General features: G+C 44.3%; 1 protein-coding gene across 1 annotated transcript in view; it reads left to right on the top strand.

Annotated features, from left to right (window-relative positions):
* Positions 1–16,066, top strand: part of LOC115083926 (zinc finger protein 708-like) — a 68,524-nt gene that overhangs the window by 1,033 nt on the left and 51,425 nt on the right. The gene's annotated exons all lie outside the window — the stretch shown is intronic.

The following is a 16,066-nucleotide window of genomic DNA, read 5'->3' as shown; positions in this document are numbered from 1 at the left end:
AAGTTTCCATTTCAGTATAATTGTATTTAGTATGAGCATTGATTTTGCGCACAGCGTAATTTCATAGCAGAGGCCAGAGCGGTCAGCATGCAGCGTAGACGCCTCCGGCATCTTTCTTCTTTTCCCTCGGACTCGAAGTGCTGGGCAGGCTCGAGGGGGATGGGGACAGTGGAAGGGCTGGCCAGCCAATCAGAACAGGCAGGGGGCGGTAACGGGTGACCCGGCACAGTTAGGGTCTTTTTTTTTTTTTAGAAGAGGGCCAGCTTTTCTCCAGTCTGAATCAATTCCCTGGGATAGCCATTTCTTCCACGTGGCCTTCCATTGCTGTCGGTGGTTTCAGCAAGTCATTTCTTTGTGTCTCTGTCTGCATCCGGTTTCCAGGACCCCCATTTTCCGTTCAGCAGCCTGCACTTTTCCAGACAGGCAGTTCCATAGACAGACCCATGCTAACGGCGGGGGGGCTTTCTCTCCTCTTCTGTAGGATATGGTAGGCAGAGTGCTGCCCAGTCGTGTAGGACCTGTGCCCGAGCGAGAAAGCTTGCACCTTGCAAGGAGTGGCCATCATTGGAGGCAGGGCTTAATTTGTGGGGGGGAAGTCCTGGAATGCAGTTTCTTTACGTTTCAGACTTAGAGGAAGAATAGCAGGAGTGTTCTGCATCAGCCTCTCTCCTGTAGGCAGCAGGCAGGTTAGAGGAGGACGCGCTAGAAGCAGACAAAGCAGAGAGCAGTTGCTCTGCCCCCTCGTCTTCTGTTCTTCAGGGAGCAGGAGAGAATAAGCGTGATACAGAAGCAGTCACTGCAGCATATAGAGCAGACACAAAAAGGAGTTGAATTAGCACAAGTTTGAAACCTGAGAGCAGTAATGCTAACCAGTTTTCCAACTCTGCTACTGCTCACAAATTTCAAAGTTGTGTTACTTGAACTCTATTTTGAACTTGTTACCTGGTGTAAATCAGTTCAGGTGGAGAAAGGCAGGCTGGAAGTTTAATGCTGGTGGGGGTAGGGATGAAGGATCACTGGCTAAGGAGAAGGGGGAGAGTTCCTGGTTCCACCCTTTCTAAAAGGTGACTCCTGGCCATGGCCTTCCTATTTGCCATGTCTTCCCCCCCTCCCCATTGAGTGCCACTTCATTTTTGTCTACACATTAAGCCCTGATTTTTTGGGGGGGGGGGGGGCAGGAGTCTGGGAGCTGGCTTTTGGACAGAAGGCATGAGTAAAAAATCCAAACAGCCCCATTTGGGCTGATGTAATAAGGGGTGCTAATGTTAGTGCAGGTTTTCACTCCTATTTTAGTGTGCATTTTCTAGTGTAAATTAACTCTGGTATTAGGATTTTAACTCCTAAAAAATGCAAGCTAAAGTAGGAGTAAAAACCATAAGAACATAAGATTGATCTGACTCAGTATGGGATAGGTCTATCATGCCCAGTATCCTGTTTCCAACAATAGCCAATCCAGATCACAAGTACCTGGCAGTGATACGCAGTGGATTTCTAAGATGCCACCTTAATATTTTATAGACTCTTCCTTCAGGAACTATTTCAAACCTTTTTTAAACACAGCTACACTAATAGCTTTCACCACTAATTCCTGGGCCTAATTATGCATTGAGAAAAAACATATTTTCCCTTATTAGTTTTAAATGTATCACCTAGTAACTTAATTTTGTGTCTTTGTACTTTTTTAAAAAGTAAGCAACCAATTCATGTTTTCTCATTCCATTCCACTCATTATTTTATAAGACCTCTATCATATCCCCCATATCTTGTGCAAGCTGAAGAGGCCTAACATCTTTAGCTTTTCCTTATAGAAGAATTGTTCCATCCTCTTTATCATTTTTGTTGCCCTTCTCTGTACCTTTGCTAATTCTGCTATATCTTTTTTGAGATGTGGTGACCAGAGCCGCACACTACTCAAGATGAGGTTGCACCATGGAATGATATAGAGGCATTATATTTTCGGTTTTATTCTCCATTCTTTTCCTAATAATTCCTAGCATTCTGTTTGCTTTCTTGGCTGCTGCTGAGCAGAAGATACAACGTATCAATGATGACACCTAGTTCCTTTTCCTGAAAGGTGACTCTTAATGTGGAACCTTGCATTGTGTAGCTATAATTTGTGTTACTCTTCCCTAAATGCATCACTTTGCACTTGTCCACATTAAATTGCGTGCCCAGTCTCCTAGTTCTGCAAGGTCATCTTTCAATTTCTCACAATCCTCTTGTGAATTAAAAACTTTGAATAATTTTGTGTCATCAGCAAATTTGATCACCTCACTTGTTGTTCTCATTTTCAATTAATTGGTGCAATAATTATACCCAGATGGAATAATGCCCGTGGAAGAGGGATGGTAAGAGGCAGAAGGGGAATAAACGGCAGAGGTGTGTATGGTAGCTCCTTTCACAAGGAGCTGGTTTTGGGCCTGATAGGAGAGCAGATATAGAATGTTGGTATTGTGGGAAATTTTGACATTTATGTTAAAAAAAAAAAAAAAAAATAGTGGTCCCAGAAGAGATCCCTGGGACACTTCACTATTCACCTTTTTTTATTGAGAAAATTGACCGCCCTTTATCATCCTGCTAGACCAGTCATTATATTTGTATGGTTTCATCTGACAATTGAACTCCTTTTGGAAGTGTAGTTAGCACTGAAGTAGTTGCCCCAGAGTCTAATAAAAAAAATGTAAGACTGCTTATTGATATATATATTGTCAACATGGGTTCTGCTTTTGCCCTAATTTGCACCACTCCTAGAAGTCATTGTGTATAACCATTCCCTGCTCTATATCTCTGAATCTCATTTGCAGGATCCCAATGGGGAAATCCTCCTTGTCTGCCTCTACCACTAGGTCTATTATATGAGGAATTTCTTTCAGGATTTGCTCTCCATTCATTTGCAAAATGTCCAAATTTCCCACAATACCAGCATTCTATATCTGCTCTCCTATCAGGTCCAAAACCAGCTCCTTGTGAAGGGCTACCATACACACCTCTGCCATTTATTCCCCTTCTGCCTCTTACCATCCCTCTTCCACGGGCATTATTCCCTCTAGGTATAATTACTGCACCAATTAATTGATTCTGGGGATACCAAGCATCACACCCATTTGTTCCATATCCGACATCATCTGAAACCACAGTAACCCCGGTTATCCCAGATACTTTCTCAGCAACTTTTCTATCTAGAGAAGCTTTACTTTTCCTCTTTTCACTTATTCAACTCCTCCATTTGCATAGAACGTAATTTAGTTTGGAGTTTAGTTAAATCCTCAGCTCCTTTACTCTTTTGTCTAACATACAAATCACTATAATGACAAATATTGAGAAACATTTCTGACCATAGCTTACTTTCCAGCCCTATTATATTATCTAATCTTTGCTGTACACCTTTAGGTAATGTTTTTCTTAATGCTTGGTAAAACAGAAGTAACATACCAGGCTGATTCATCTTTTAAATCTAATCACATGGGAAGACAAAGACAGCTACCCGATACCGTTTCATTTCTAACTAAAGTAGGAAACTACTGTGAATATTTTACCTAACAGGCCAATACAGTAAAAGTCGTGGGACAGCAGGCGAGCGCACAGGCCACTCTCCTGTGCGCACGATTCAGGAGGGACAAACATGCAAATTAGGGCCCGCGGTAAAAAGAGGCGCTAGGGACACTAGCGCGTCCCTAGCACCTCTTTTTTGACGGAAGCGGCGGCTGTCAGCGAGTTTGACAGCCGACGCTCAATTTTGCCGGCGTCTGTTCTCAAACCCACTGACAGCCACTGGCTGCACATTTTACTTACTGAATCGCGCGGGACTAACTAATAGGGCCATCAACATGCATTTGCATGTTGCGGGCCCTATTACTTTCGGGGGGGGGGGGGGGTTTGGATGCGCGTTTTCGACGCGCTGTTACCCCTTACTGAATAAGGGGTAGAGCTAGCGCTTCGAAAACGCGCGTCCAAACGCGGGGTAACAGTGCGCTCCACCGGAGCGCAGTGTACTGTATTGGCCTGTTAAAAAGAAAGAAATCCTATTATGTTCTAACCACATGATTTTTTAATCCAGTAAACAAAGAAAGCAAAAAGCAGAAAAGTAAAAAGGAAGCTTCTCTCATCTCTATCAGTTCTCTGTTTAAGCAATTACAAGTATCTGCTTTGTTCAAAGAGCAAGGCACTCAGAAACTAACTGCATGTGCAGGTTCTTTCCCTAAATAAACAGTATCTACAGTATTTCATTACACACAGATATCTAACAGGCAGTTCAGTCTGATTCAGGACCCAAACATATATGCAGAAAAAAGGGACAAGAGAGCCTCAAAGCCGTTTACCTTCCTTAACTATCTCACATACAAGTATTTATTTACCCATCGTTTAAAGAAACCATACCTTATTAGTTTCTGCTCAAATTCAATGCTAGCCATCCAGAGAAAGCTGACGAAACCAAACTTTCTTAAAGAATCTACTAAATTAAATTCACTTTCTGTAATTTTTCTCCAAAACTTTAATTCCTCATCAGTGTGTTTATAACTTTCAAACAAAAAAGCAATTCATTTAAACCAGTGTTATAGTTAATGAGGTTTGGGTGGACCCTTGGACACTGTGGCAGCTGACCACGCCCACGGGGGGGAGTCCCGTGAGGGGCCACAGGTCCGGCTCAGCTCTGGTTACACAAACACAGATAGTTCTTTATTTAGACAGTTTGAGAAGCCACCAGAGGTGGCAGCAGTGAGTAGAAGATGTGGCCCGGCTGGGCTAGTATTCCCCAGGGCGCTGGAACAGCGGTTCCTCCAGTAGCAGTGCTGTGGTGGAGAGAACTGAGAAAGTGAGTACAATAGAACATTCACAGAGTCCCAAATATGGAGAAGCCCCGAGATAGGGAGAGTTGGCCCTCGAGGAGCGAGTACCTGGTTCCAGAAAAACAGTTCTGAGGAGTGGAAGATAGTTGTACTCACTGATGGTGTCTGTAGCGAATTCTTCCAAATAGAAGAGGAGATAGATGCAGGCAGCGGGTTAGGGAACATGGGCCCTCGAGGAGCGAGTACCGGTTTACCTGATAGTGACCTGAAAGAAGCAAAGAGGCCCCCGAGGAGCGGGTACCTCGTTAGCAGAAAGAGTCCAGTGGAAGTTGGAAGGCAGAGTAGCTGGGTACGGAGAGCGAATCCCATCCGTAAGATTCCCCTTGCTAACTCAATGGCTAGCAATAAACAGTAGGCTTAAATATCCGGGCAGCGTGACATCATCACAGGGGGACGCCCCTGAGGAACACACCAATGAGGAAATAAGAATGAGGGCTGTGCAGCGCGCGCGCCCTAAGGTACCTGAAGAACATGGCGGAAGGCAGCGCCCAAGCCGGTCCGGGGACGCCGGAGAGGACGGCAGGCGGACACCGCGGCACCCAGGCGTCCATCCATCGCGAGAGGTGGGGCAAAGAAAGAAAGGTAGGCGGAGTGAAGCCGTCGGGAAGAGATGGTCGCAGCAACCAGTTCTTCCCACTGTTTCCACCTGCGCATAAAAATCACCTTGAGCTTTACATACCTCCCACTTTCTCTTACCTTCCAACACAGTTAACTCTCCAGCTCCCAGTGCCCTTTCAAGTTCTGAAACTTCCATGACAATTGTAATTTAGACCCCCCTTCACTGCAATGTGTTACACCATGCCAGCAGTCAGACATGAAGAGAAAACCAGATTCCAAACTATACTTTTCCAAAAACTTTCCTTTTTTATCTTCCTCTAATAATCCCACAGCCCTGCAAGCACGGCAAGGATTAACTGTTGTTGTTTTAAACCTCTTTGTATTGTTTTCTAGTACAAATTTATTAACAAATATACAGACAAATAAACCAAAATCACTCTTAATAAGTTTTCATTAAGTATACTAACAATAATCTACAAGTGGGCGACCCCACAGCAAATCAAAATAAATAGTGCATTTTTATTTACAATTGGCCAAAGAAAATCTTTTACTTGCTAATTAGAAAATTATACTTACAAGTTGATTATGTAGGCCTGATTAAATACTTACAAACCGATCTGTCATCCCCTACCGCAGTGGGGGGCACTCTCTCTTCTGTCTTCCGGGTTTCACTTTTTAATAAAGAGTCATCCAGAAATCTTTATCTGGGAATCACTATGCAATAATCATCCAGAAATCTTTATCTGGGTAACTTCCTTCAGATGAGAGCCAATTAATGTCCGAGTACCAGTGTTAGGTCTGAGCCTGTCCAGCAGATTCAGATGCAAGACTGCACAATGCACGGTGGCCGCAGCCGCCGCTGTGTTCCTGTTCAGGTGCCAAAAATGTTAAGCGCCAAGCCATTCTTTATGACGCTTACCCAGGGATACAATTTTTATTGATCAATATAAGTATTCTTGGGAGATGCTGATGCCACTTTTCTGACAAACTGACCACCAGCATCTCATTGTATACATGAACTGATACTTCTTTTATAGGTAAAATACCACCTAGAGAATCATTTACATAGGTTGTCATGTCAACAGCATGATAGCTTATCCCTAAACTACCCTGATTATTTCTCCAAGATGGACCCCATTAACCATCACTCTTTAGATACTCCTTTGATCTGTTAGAATCTTGTTGGTCAGGGAATTATCACATCTTAGGCTGTGTTTACAGATGCCCCTGTAGTGACAGTCTAGCCTGAAGTTCCACCCATTTCCTTCTGCTTTTGTGACCCTATAATTAGGCATCACAAAGTGTCAACCAGCTTCAACTGCTGTCCAGATGTCCTTGGAATTCCTCCAGGTCAGGCTCAGTAAGACATTTGAAGTTCACATAGCCAGAAAGGTTAAGATAGCAGAGGATTCTGGATCAGTTGCCATCTCCTTGTTTGGTCTCAAGCTCAGGCATACATATCATTATGCAGTTATAACTGAGTTTATATAACTCTGCTGAACAAACTGCCCTAGATGAACTCTAGAAATCATACAGTGTCATTTGTCAGTTTTTTATTTCTGTCTGAACAGGATCCGAAATGCCTTGTACTTGTGTGAACAATGCAGATAATTTCTGCTGTGTTTGTGGTGAAGTGACATTTGCATCACAGAAGCACAGTATAACCGCTGTGGTTAAGCATGCCTACCATCCGCATTTTGGCTACAGCATTGGAGATCGGGGCAAGAGCTAGGCACCATGCATATGCTGCACCACTTGTATAATTTTTGGGTTGCATAACCTATGACCAACATTAGTGCCAGCTCTGTGGCTACTTGAAGGTTGTTGCTCTTTTGATTGGTCTGCACACTGGATGCACAAAGTACTGCTGTTTCCTCTGCAAAGAGGATAGTCGTGCAAAAGATTCTCACTATATTAAGAGAGACCGGCCACTTCGATAATCATTGGAGACTGGGAGGAAAAGTGTTCAGAATCCAGCGCTTGTTGAATCAAGGAAGATTTTATTATCCCCCTTACATATCAAGCTGGGTCTGATGAATAACTTTAAGGCCATGGACAAAACTAAAGCAGCCTTCATGTACTTTGGTGGTAAATTTCCAAGGTTACATGAAGCTAAGATAAAGGAAAATTTTGGTTTTCGGCCTTCAGATTCATGAACATCTTAGAGGTAACGCATTTAATCGTGCAATTCATGGCAAGGAAAAGATGACGTGGAAAGCCTCCAGTTCGTGGCAACAAATTTTCTTGGAAATAACAAGGCAGACAACTACAAGGAGTTGGTGGGAAACCTCCTCAAGGCATACAATAGCCTTGGCTGCAACATCTCACCAAAGATACATTTTCTGCATTGTCATCAAATGTTTTTCCCATCAAACTGTAGAGAGGGGAGCAGTGAGCTACTATGGTTTTGAGGTGTTGGAGTGGATTCTTGGGTACTGCGGTGATGGCCCCTCCCATGGGGAGGAGCCCCATGATGAACCGCAGTACTAGGCTAGACTCTATACACGCAGACACAGAAGATTTGTATTTGTTATACAGCTTGATGATATTGCTCAGCGGTAGCAGCAGTGAGGTAACCCAGTAGAAGTAGTCCAGGGGTCCTCGACAGAGGAGACCAGTCCCACACTTGAGTAGATGGTAGGCAGCGCAGGGTAGTAGAGGAAGTCCCGGATGCAGGCTCCCAGCGCTGAGCTGTAGGTGAGACAGCCTGACAAGGTTAGGTTACTCTCTGAAGTAGATAGCTGTATTGATGGAGATCCTGGCAGGCAGAAGTAGTTAAATTGTAGGCACCAAGGCAGGGAGAGCAGGCCCTCAAGGAGCGAGTACCCGGTATCCCAGATAGGCACCTGAAAGAAAGAATAGGGCCCCCGAGGAGCGGGTACCGAGGTTAGAGATGAATAGCCCCGGAGGGCAGAGAGAGAGCTTCCAGCGGCAGAGCAGCTTAGATCGGAGGCGTTCCAATCCATTCACGATCCTTGCTAACTCAGTTTGTTAGCAAACGAAGGGCAGGCTAAATACCCGGATGGCGTGACGTCACTCGAGGGGGACGCCCCCGAGGTTCCAACCATGACGTGGATAAAGACGTGGGTGGCGTGCGCGCACGCACCCTAGGAGGCCCTCAGGAGAAACATGGCAAACGCAGTCGCCGTTGCCATTCCAGGGACGCCGGAGAGAGCGGCATGAAGACATGGCAGCAGCCATCTTCCCAAGGCTTGAGAAGAGAGAAGGAAGAAAGGTGAGGCACAGAGGTCGAAGCCATCTGAGACCGATGGAAGCAACATGAGCGTGGCAGTGATTTCACCAGGACTTTGCAGCAATGGAAGTGTTATGGTTAAGTGGTGTTTGGGTGGATTCTTGGGTACTGTAGCAGATGAAAACGCCCAAAGGGAGGGGCCCTGTGGGGAGCCACAGTACTGCGTTAGACTCAGGACGTACAAACACAGAATTAGCTCTTTTATTGTACAGCTAGATGTATAACACTAGAGGTGGCAGTAGTGAGGTAGTCTGGATGTAGCAGTCTCTGGACCCTCGGCAGAGGGGACCCTTCTCACCCGTTGGCATAGGGGCACTCTGGTGTAGGTTTCTCAGCAAGGCAATGCTGTGAATGAGACAGACTGAGAGTTAGATTACTCACTAGATGGTTGCTGTAGGTTGGCGATTCCACCAGGCTGAAGTCGATGGTACAGGCACCGAGGCAGGGAGAGCAGGCCCTCGAGGAGCGAGTACCTGATCCCTGTAAGGCCCCTGAAATAAAGCAGAGGGCCCCCGAGGAGCGGGTACTCAGGTTAGTCAATACCCCGAAGGGCAGAGAGAGAGAGCTTCCAGCGGCAGCAAGGAAGCGGCAGAGTAGCTTAGACAGGACGAATACGAGTCTTTGCTAACTCAACGAGCTAGCAAAACAGTACAGGCTAAATACCCGGATGGCGTGACGTCAGGAGAGGGGGACGCCCCCCGAGGTTCGCGCCAATGCTGGAATAAAGACGTGGGTGGCGTGCGCACCCTAGTAGGCCCTTGGGAGGGGCAATGGCGGGAGGCAGCACCATAGCCGTTCCGGGGACGCCGGAGAGAGTGGCTTGTAGACTCGGCGGTAGCCATTTTCCCAAGGTAAGCGGGAGGAGCCATGAACAAGGTGAGGCAAACGGGGCAAAGCCGTCTAGGACCACTGGACGCAACAGGAAGAACGGTATCAGGGCAAATGGAGCCCATCAGTGCTTGCAGAGTATTGCTGGACAGTGACAGGAGATGTTCCATTTAATGAGTACAAGTGACAGGCCAAGAAGAGCCGAGGAGCCACTGAATAAGGACTAAACTATGTATGTATTCCGTTGTGCTCATAAGTTTATGTACCACTGGCAGAATTTGTAAGATGTGTAGCATTTTAAGAAAACATGAGTGATCAGACAAAACACGTCTGTTATTTTTAATGTTTCAAATTATACTATTATGAATCACAGATTGGCACAGATTTGACCCTGTTCAAAAGTTTGCATACCCTTAGTTCTTAATATCATGTATTGCCCCCTTTTGCATCAATGACGGCTTGCAGTCTTTTGAGATAGTTGAGAATAAGGCCCTTTAATTTCTCATGTGGTAAAGCTGCCCATTCCTCTTTGCAGAGAGCCTCCAGATCCTGTAAATTCTTTGGCTGTCTAGCATGAACCGCATGTTTGAGTTCTTCCCAAAGTGGCTCGCATGTTGAGGTCAGAAGACTGTGATGGCCACTCCAGAACTTTCACTTTCTTCTGCTGCAGCCACAGAAGGGTCAACTTGGCCTTATTTTTTGGATCATTGTCATGATGGAAAGTCCAAGTGCACCCCATGCGTAGCTTCCTGGCTGATGATAAACTAATTCTCCTCTAATATCTTCTTATAAGATGCTGCATTTTTCCTGCCATCACATTTGACTATATTGCCTGTGCTGCTGTAGCTTACAAACCTCCAAAACAGCAGAGATCCAGCTTCATGCTTCATGGTAGGGATGGTGTGCTTCTATTCATAGACCTTTTTGACTCCTCTCTAAACAGCGTTTATGATTGTGTTTATAAAGTTCAATTTTGGTATCATCACTCCAAATTATTTTGTTCCAGAAGTTTTTAGGCTTCTTTAGGTATAGTTTGGCATATTATAGCATTGGCTTTTTTTCTGGCAATTCTTCTATAAAGCCCATTTTTGTTAGAATAGCTACTTATTGTGCATGCTGAAACATCCACACCACTTTGTTTCAGAGAAGCCTGTATTTCAGTAGAAGTTGCATGTGGGTTTTTCTTTGCATCTCATCAAATTTTCCTGGCAGTTGTTTCTGAAATCTTTCTTGGTCTATCTGACTGTGGCTTGGTATTAACAGAATCCATCATTTTCCACTTCTTGATCAGAGTTTGAACTGATTGCATGTTCAAATCTTTGGATATCTTTTTTTTATATCCTTTTCCTGATTTATAAAATTGAACTACTTTTGCTTGCAGATTCTTTGACAGTTCTTTTACTTTCCCCACGCTACAGCAGCCACCAAAGTCAGTATAGCCCTGGATGAAATGCAAAAGGGTTTCTCAAGAGCTAAGAAACTCTTTGGACTATTTGTACACATACACTAATTACAATCAAACAAGGCAGGGGTGTGGATACCTACTCTTCATTGCCATTTCAACCTGTGTATGTCAACTTGAGTGAATCGGCCCAAACATTCAAGGGTATATAAACAAATGAACAGGACCATTTTCTTGTTTCCTTTATTGCTTTGATTTGTTTAATGATTGTGCTATTCCATTAAAATAACAGATGTGTTTTGTCTGATCACTCATGCTTTCTTAAAATGCTACATATCTTACAAATTCTGTCAAGGGTATATAAACTTATGAGTACAACTATATATACATAATAGCTTTTGGACTTTTGTTTCATAGTAAATATTCTATCTATAATCTGTTTTTTAAAATGTTACATAAACAGGACAGGTGAATATTTTACAACCATAAATACACAAAAAGACTGGATGAGGTACATCCTAGGATACTGAGGAAGCTCAGAGATGTGCTGGCAGGTCCACTGAAGGACCTTTTCAATAGATCCATGGAAATGGGAGTGGTGCCATGGGACTGGAGAAGAGCAGTGGTGGTCCCGCTTCACAAGAGAAGTGGAAGAGAGGAGGGTGGAAACTACAGGCCGGTTAGCCTCACATCGGTGATGGGAAAATTAATGGAGATGTGCTGAAGGAAAGGATAATGAACTATCTAAAATCTGGTGGGTTGCTGGACCTGAGGCAGCATGGATTCACCAGCTGAAGGTCTTGTCAGCCAAATCTGATTGATTTTTTTTTTTTTGATTGGGTAACTAGAGAATTGGTTTGAGGAACAGTGCGCAAATTGATCTACATGGATTTCAGCAAAGCTTTTGATACGGTTCTGCATAGGAGGCTTGTGAATAAGATGAGAAGGTAAGCGCCAAGGAGGTGGCATGGATTACAAACTGGTTGACCAAAAGGAAATGGCGTGTAATGGTAAATGAAACCTACTCTGAAGAGAGAACCTTGTTAAGCAGTGTGGCACAGGGGGGTCAGTGTTGAGACTGGTTCTCTTCAGTATCTTTGTGAGTGACATTGCGGAAGGGATAGAAGGTAAAGTATGTCTATTTGCACTATTTACAAATGATACTAAGGTCTACAACAGAGTGGGCATGCCTGAAGGAGTACTAGAGAGAATGAAAAGTGATGTAAAAAAATGAAGAATAGTCAAAATTTGGCAGCTGGGATTCAGTGCCAAGAAGTGCATAATCATGCATCTGGGATGCAGTAGTCCAAAACAACTGTATGTGATGGGGGGTGAAAGACTGATGTGCACTGACCAAGAGAGGGATCTTGGGTGATAGTGTCTGGGGATCTGAAAATGGCAAAGCAATGTGACAAGGCGATAGCTAAAGCCAGAAGAATGCTGGGCTGCATAGAGAGGAATAACCAGTAAGAAAAAGGTGATGATGCCCTTGTACAGGTCCTTGATGAGGCCTCACATGGAGTATTGTATTCAGTTCTAGAGCCTGTATCTCAAGGATAGAGACAGGATGGAGGCGGTCCAGAGAAGTGCAACGAAAATGGTGTGGGGTCTGTATCAGAAGACTTATGAGAAGAGGCTGAAGGACCTGATTATGTATACTCTGCAAGAGAGGAGGTGCAGGGGGATATATGATATAGTCCTTCAGATACCTAAAAGGTTTCAGTGATGTATGGACTTCAAACCTTTTCCATTGGAAAGAAAACAACAGAACTAGGGGTCATGAAATTAAACTCCAGGGGGGACAACTCAGAACCAGCATCAGGAAATATTTCTTCATGGAGAAGGGTGCTGGAGGCCTGGAATGCCCTTCTGGAGGAGGTAGTGAAGAAGAAAACAGTCAAAAAATTCACAGGGACATGGGATAAACACTGTGGATCTCTAAATACCAGAGGATGGAAATGAGATAAGCGTGCAGGGGGGGTAACTTGCTAGTTCGGCGGTTACTACCCTTAGCAGAAGGCTTGGAGATTACTAACCTTAACCAATATGCTCTGATGCTTTTAATGCAACTGCAACATTGCTCCCTGCTTAGATGGCAGGGGGATAAGAAGAATTGGATTCAGATGACAACCGAGGGCCCCGACTTCCATGGTCTGCGATATTGTTAACGCGGACATAAGGGAAAAGTACAGGACTGCTTCTATGGCCAAGTCCTAAAGGAAACAAAGAAAGCATGCATGGGGGTAACTTGCTGGTTTTATTATTTTATTTATTTATTTATTTTTTAGATACCGACATTCGATCTGACATATCACATCGGTTTACGGAAAATAAATGGACCTAGTAACATCATTGTCTTCCTATTATTATTATTATATGCTGGTGCAACTCCAACATTGCTCTCTGCTTCAACGGCAGCGGAAAAGGGGAATTGGATTTAGACCTCAAGCAATGAGGGCCCCGACTTTTATGGTCTGCAGAACTGATGAGCACGGGGGTAACAAGCACAGAGCAACGATTACTACCCTTAACAGAAGGCATGGGGATTACTGCCCTTAACAGAAGGCATGGGATTACTACCCTTAACAGAAGGCATGGGGATTACTACCCTTAACAGAAGGCATGGGATTACTGCCCTTAACAGAAGGCATGAGATTACTACCCTTAACAGAAGGCATGGGGATTACTACCCTTAACAGAAGGCATGGGATTACTACCCTTAACAGAAGGCATGGGGATTACTACCCTTAACAGAAGGCATGGGATTACTACCCTTAACAGAAGGCATGGGGATTACTACCCTTAACAGAAGGCATGGGGATTACTACCCTTAACAGAAGGCATGGGATTACTGCCCTTAACAGAAGGCATGGGGATTACTACCCTTAACAGAAGGCATGAGATTACTACCCTTAACAGAAGGCATGAGATTACTGCCCTTAACAGAAGGCATGAGATTACTGCCCTTAACAGAAGGCATGGGGATTACTACCCTTAACAGAAGGCATGGGATTACTGCCCTTAACAGAAGGCATGGGGATTACTACCCTTAACAGAAGGCATGAGATTACTACCCTTAACAGAAGGCATGAGATTACTACCCTTAACAGAAGGCATGGGGATTACTACCCTTAACAGAAGGCATGGGGATTACTACCCTTAACAGAAGGCATGGGATTACTGCCCTTAACAGAAGGCATGGGATTACTACCCTTAACAGAAGGCATGAGATTACTACCCTTAACAGAAGGCATGGGGATTACTACCCTTAACAGAAGGCATGGGATTACTACCCTTAACAGAAGGCATGAGATTACTACCCTTAACAGAAGGCATGGGGATTACTACCCTTAACAGAAGGCATGAGATTACTACCCTTAACAGAAGGCATGAGATTACTACCCTTAACAGAAGGCATGAGATTACTACCCTTAACAGAAGGCATGGGATTACTACCCTTAACAGAAGGCATGGGGATTACTACCCTTAACAGAAGGCATGAGATTACTACCCTTAACAGAAGGCATGGGATTACTACCCTTAACAGAAGGCATGGGGATTACTACCCTTAACAGAAGGCATGGGATTACTACCCTTAACAGAAGGCATGAGATTACTACCCTTAACAGAAGGCATGGGGATTACTACCCTTAACAGAAGGCATGGGATTACTACCCTTAACAGAAGGCATGAGATTACTACCCTTAACAGAAGGCATGGGATTACTACCCTTAACAGAAGGCATGGGATTACTACCCTTAACAGAAGGCATGAGATTACTACCCTTAACAGAAGGCATGGGGATTACTACCCTTAACAGAAGGCATGGGATTACTACCCTTAACAGAAGGCATGAGATTACTACCCTTAACAGAAGGCATGGGGATTACTACCCTTAACAGAAGGCATGGGATTACTACCCTTAACAGAAGGCATGAGATTACTACCCTTAACAGAAGGCATGAGATTACTACCCTTAACAGAAGGCATGAGATTACTACCCTTAACAGAAGGCATGGGGATTACTACCCTTAACAGAAGGCATGGGATTACTACCCTTAACAGAAGGCATGGGATTACTACCCTTAACAGAAGGCATGAGATTACTACCCTTAACAGAAGGCATGGGGATTACTACCCTTAACAGAAGGCATGGGGATTACTACCCTTAACAGAAGGCATGGGGATTACTACCCTTAACAGAAGGCATGGGGATTACTACCCTTAACAGAAGGCATGGGATTACTACCCTTAACAGAAGGCATGAGATTACTACCCTTAACAGAAGGCATGGGATTACTACCCTTAACAGAAGGCATGAGATTACTACCCTTAACAGAAGGCATGAGATTACTACCCTTAACAGAAGGCATGGGATTACTACCCTTAACAGAAGGCATGGGATTACTACCCTTAACAGAAGGCATGGGGATTACTACCCTTAACAGAAGGCATGAGATTACTGCCCTTAACAGAAGGCATGAGATTACTACCCTTAACAGAAGGCATGGGGATTACTACCCTTAACAGAAGGCATGGGATTACTACCCTTAACAGAAGGCATGGGGATTACTACCCTTAACAGAAGGCATGGGGATTACTACCCTTAACAGAAGGCATGAGATTACTGCCCTTAACAGAAGGCATGAGATTACTACCCTTAACAGAAGGCATGGGGATTACTACCCTTAACAGAAGGCATGAGATTACTACCCTTAACAGAAGGCATGGGGATTACTACCCTTAACAGAAGGCATGGGATTACTACCCTTAACAGAAGGCATGGGATTACTACCCTTAACAGAAGGCATGGGGATTACTACCCTTAACAGAAGGCATGGGATTACTACCCTTAACAGAAGGCATGGGGATTACTACCCTTAACAGAAGGCATGGGGATTACTACCCTTAACAGAAGGCATGGGATTACTACCCTTAACAGAAGGCATGAGATTACTACCCTTAAGTAATAAACCTTGATGCTTTTGATGCAACTGCAACATCGCTCTCTGCTTCAAAGGAGGGGGCTGAGGGCTGAAAGGAAAGAGAAATTTGGATTCAGAGACATCCAACATGAGCCGTGACTATTTTACATGCTGGGGTTCCGATGCTCAGACTTCAATTTAAAAAAAAACACAGGACTGCTTCTATGGCCAAATCCATAAGCAAAGCACGTCA

Source organism: Rhinatrema bivittatum, chromosome 2, assembly GCF_901001135.1.
Source record: "Rhinatrema bivittatum chromosome 2, aRhiBiv1.1, whole genome shotgun sequence".
NCBI lineage: Eukaryota > Metazoa > Chordata > Amphibia > Gymnophiona > Rhinatrematidae > Rhinatrema > Rhinatrema bivittatum.
This window is presented reverse-complemented; position numbering and strand designations above follow the sequence as displayed.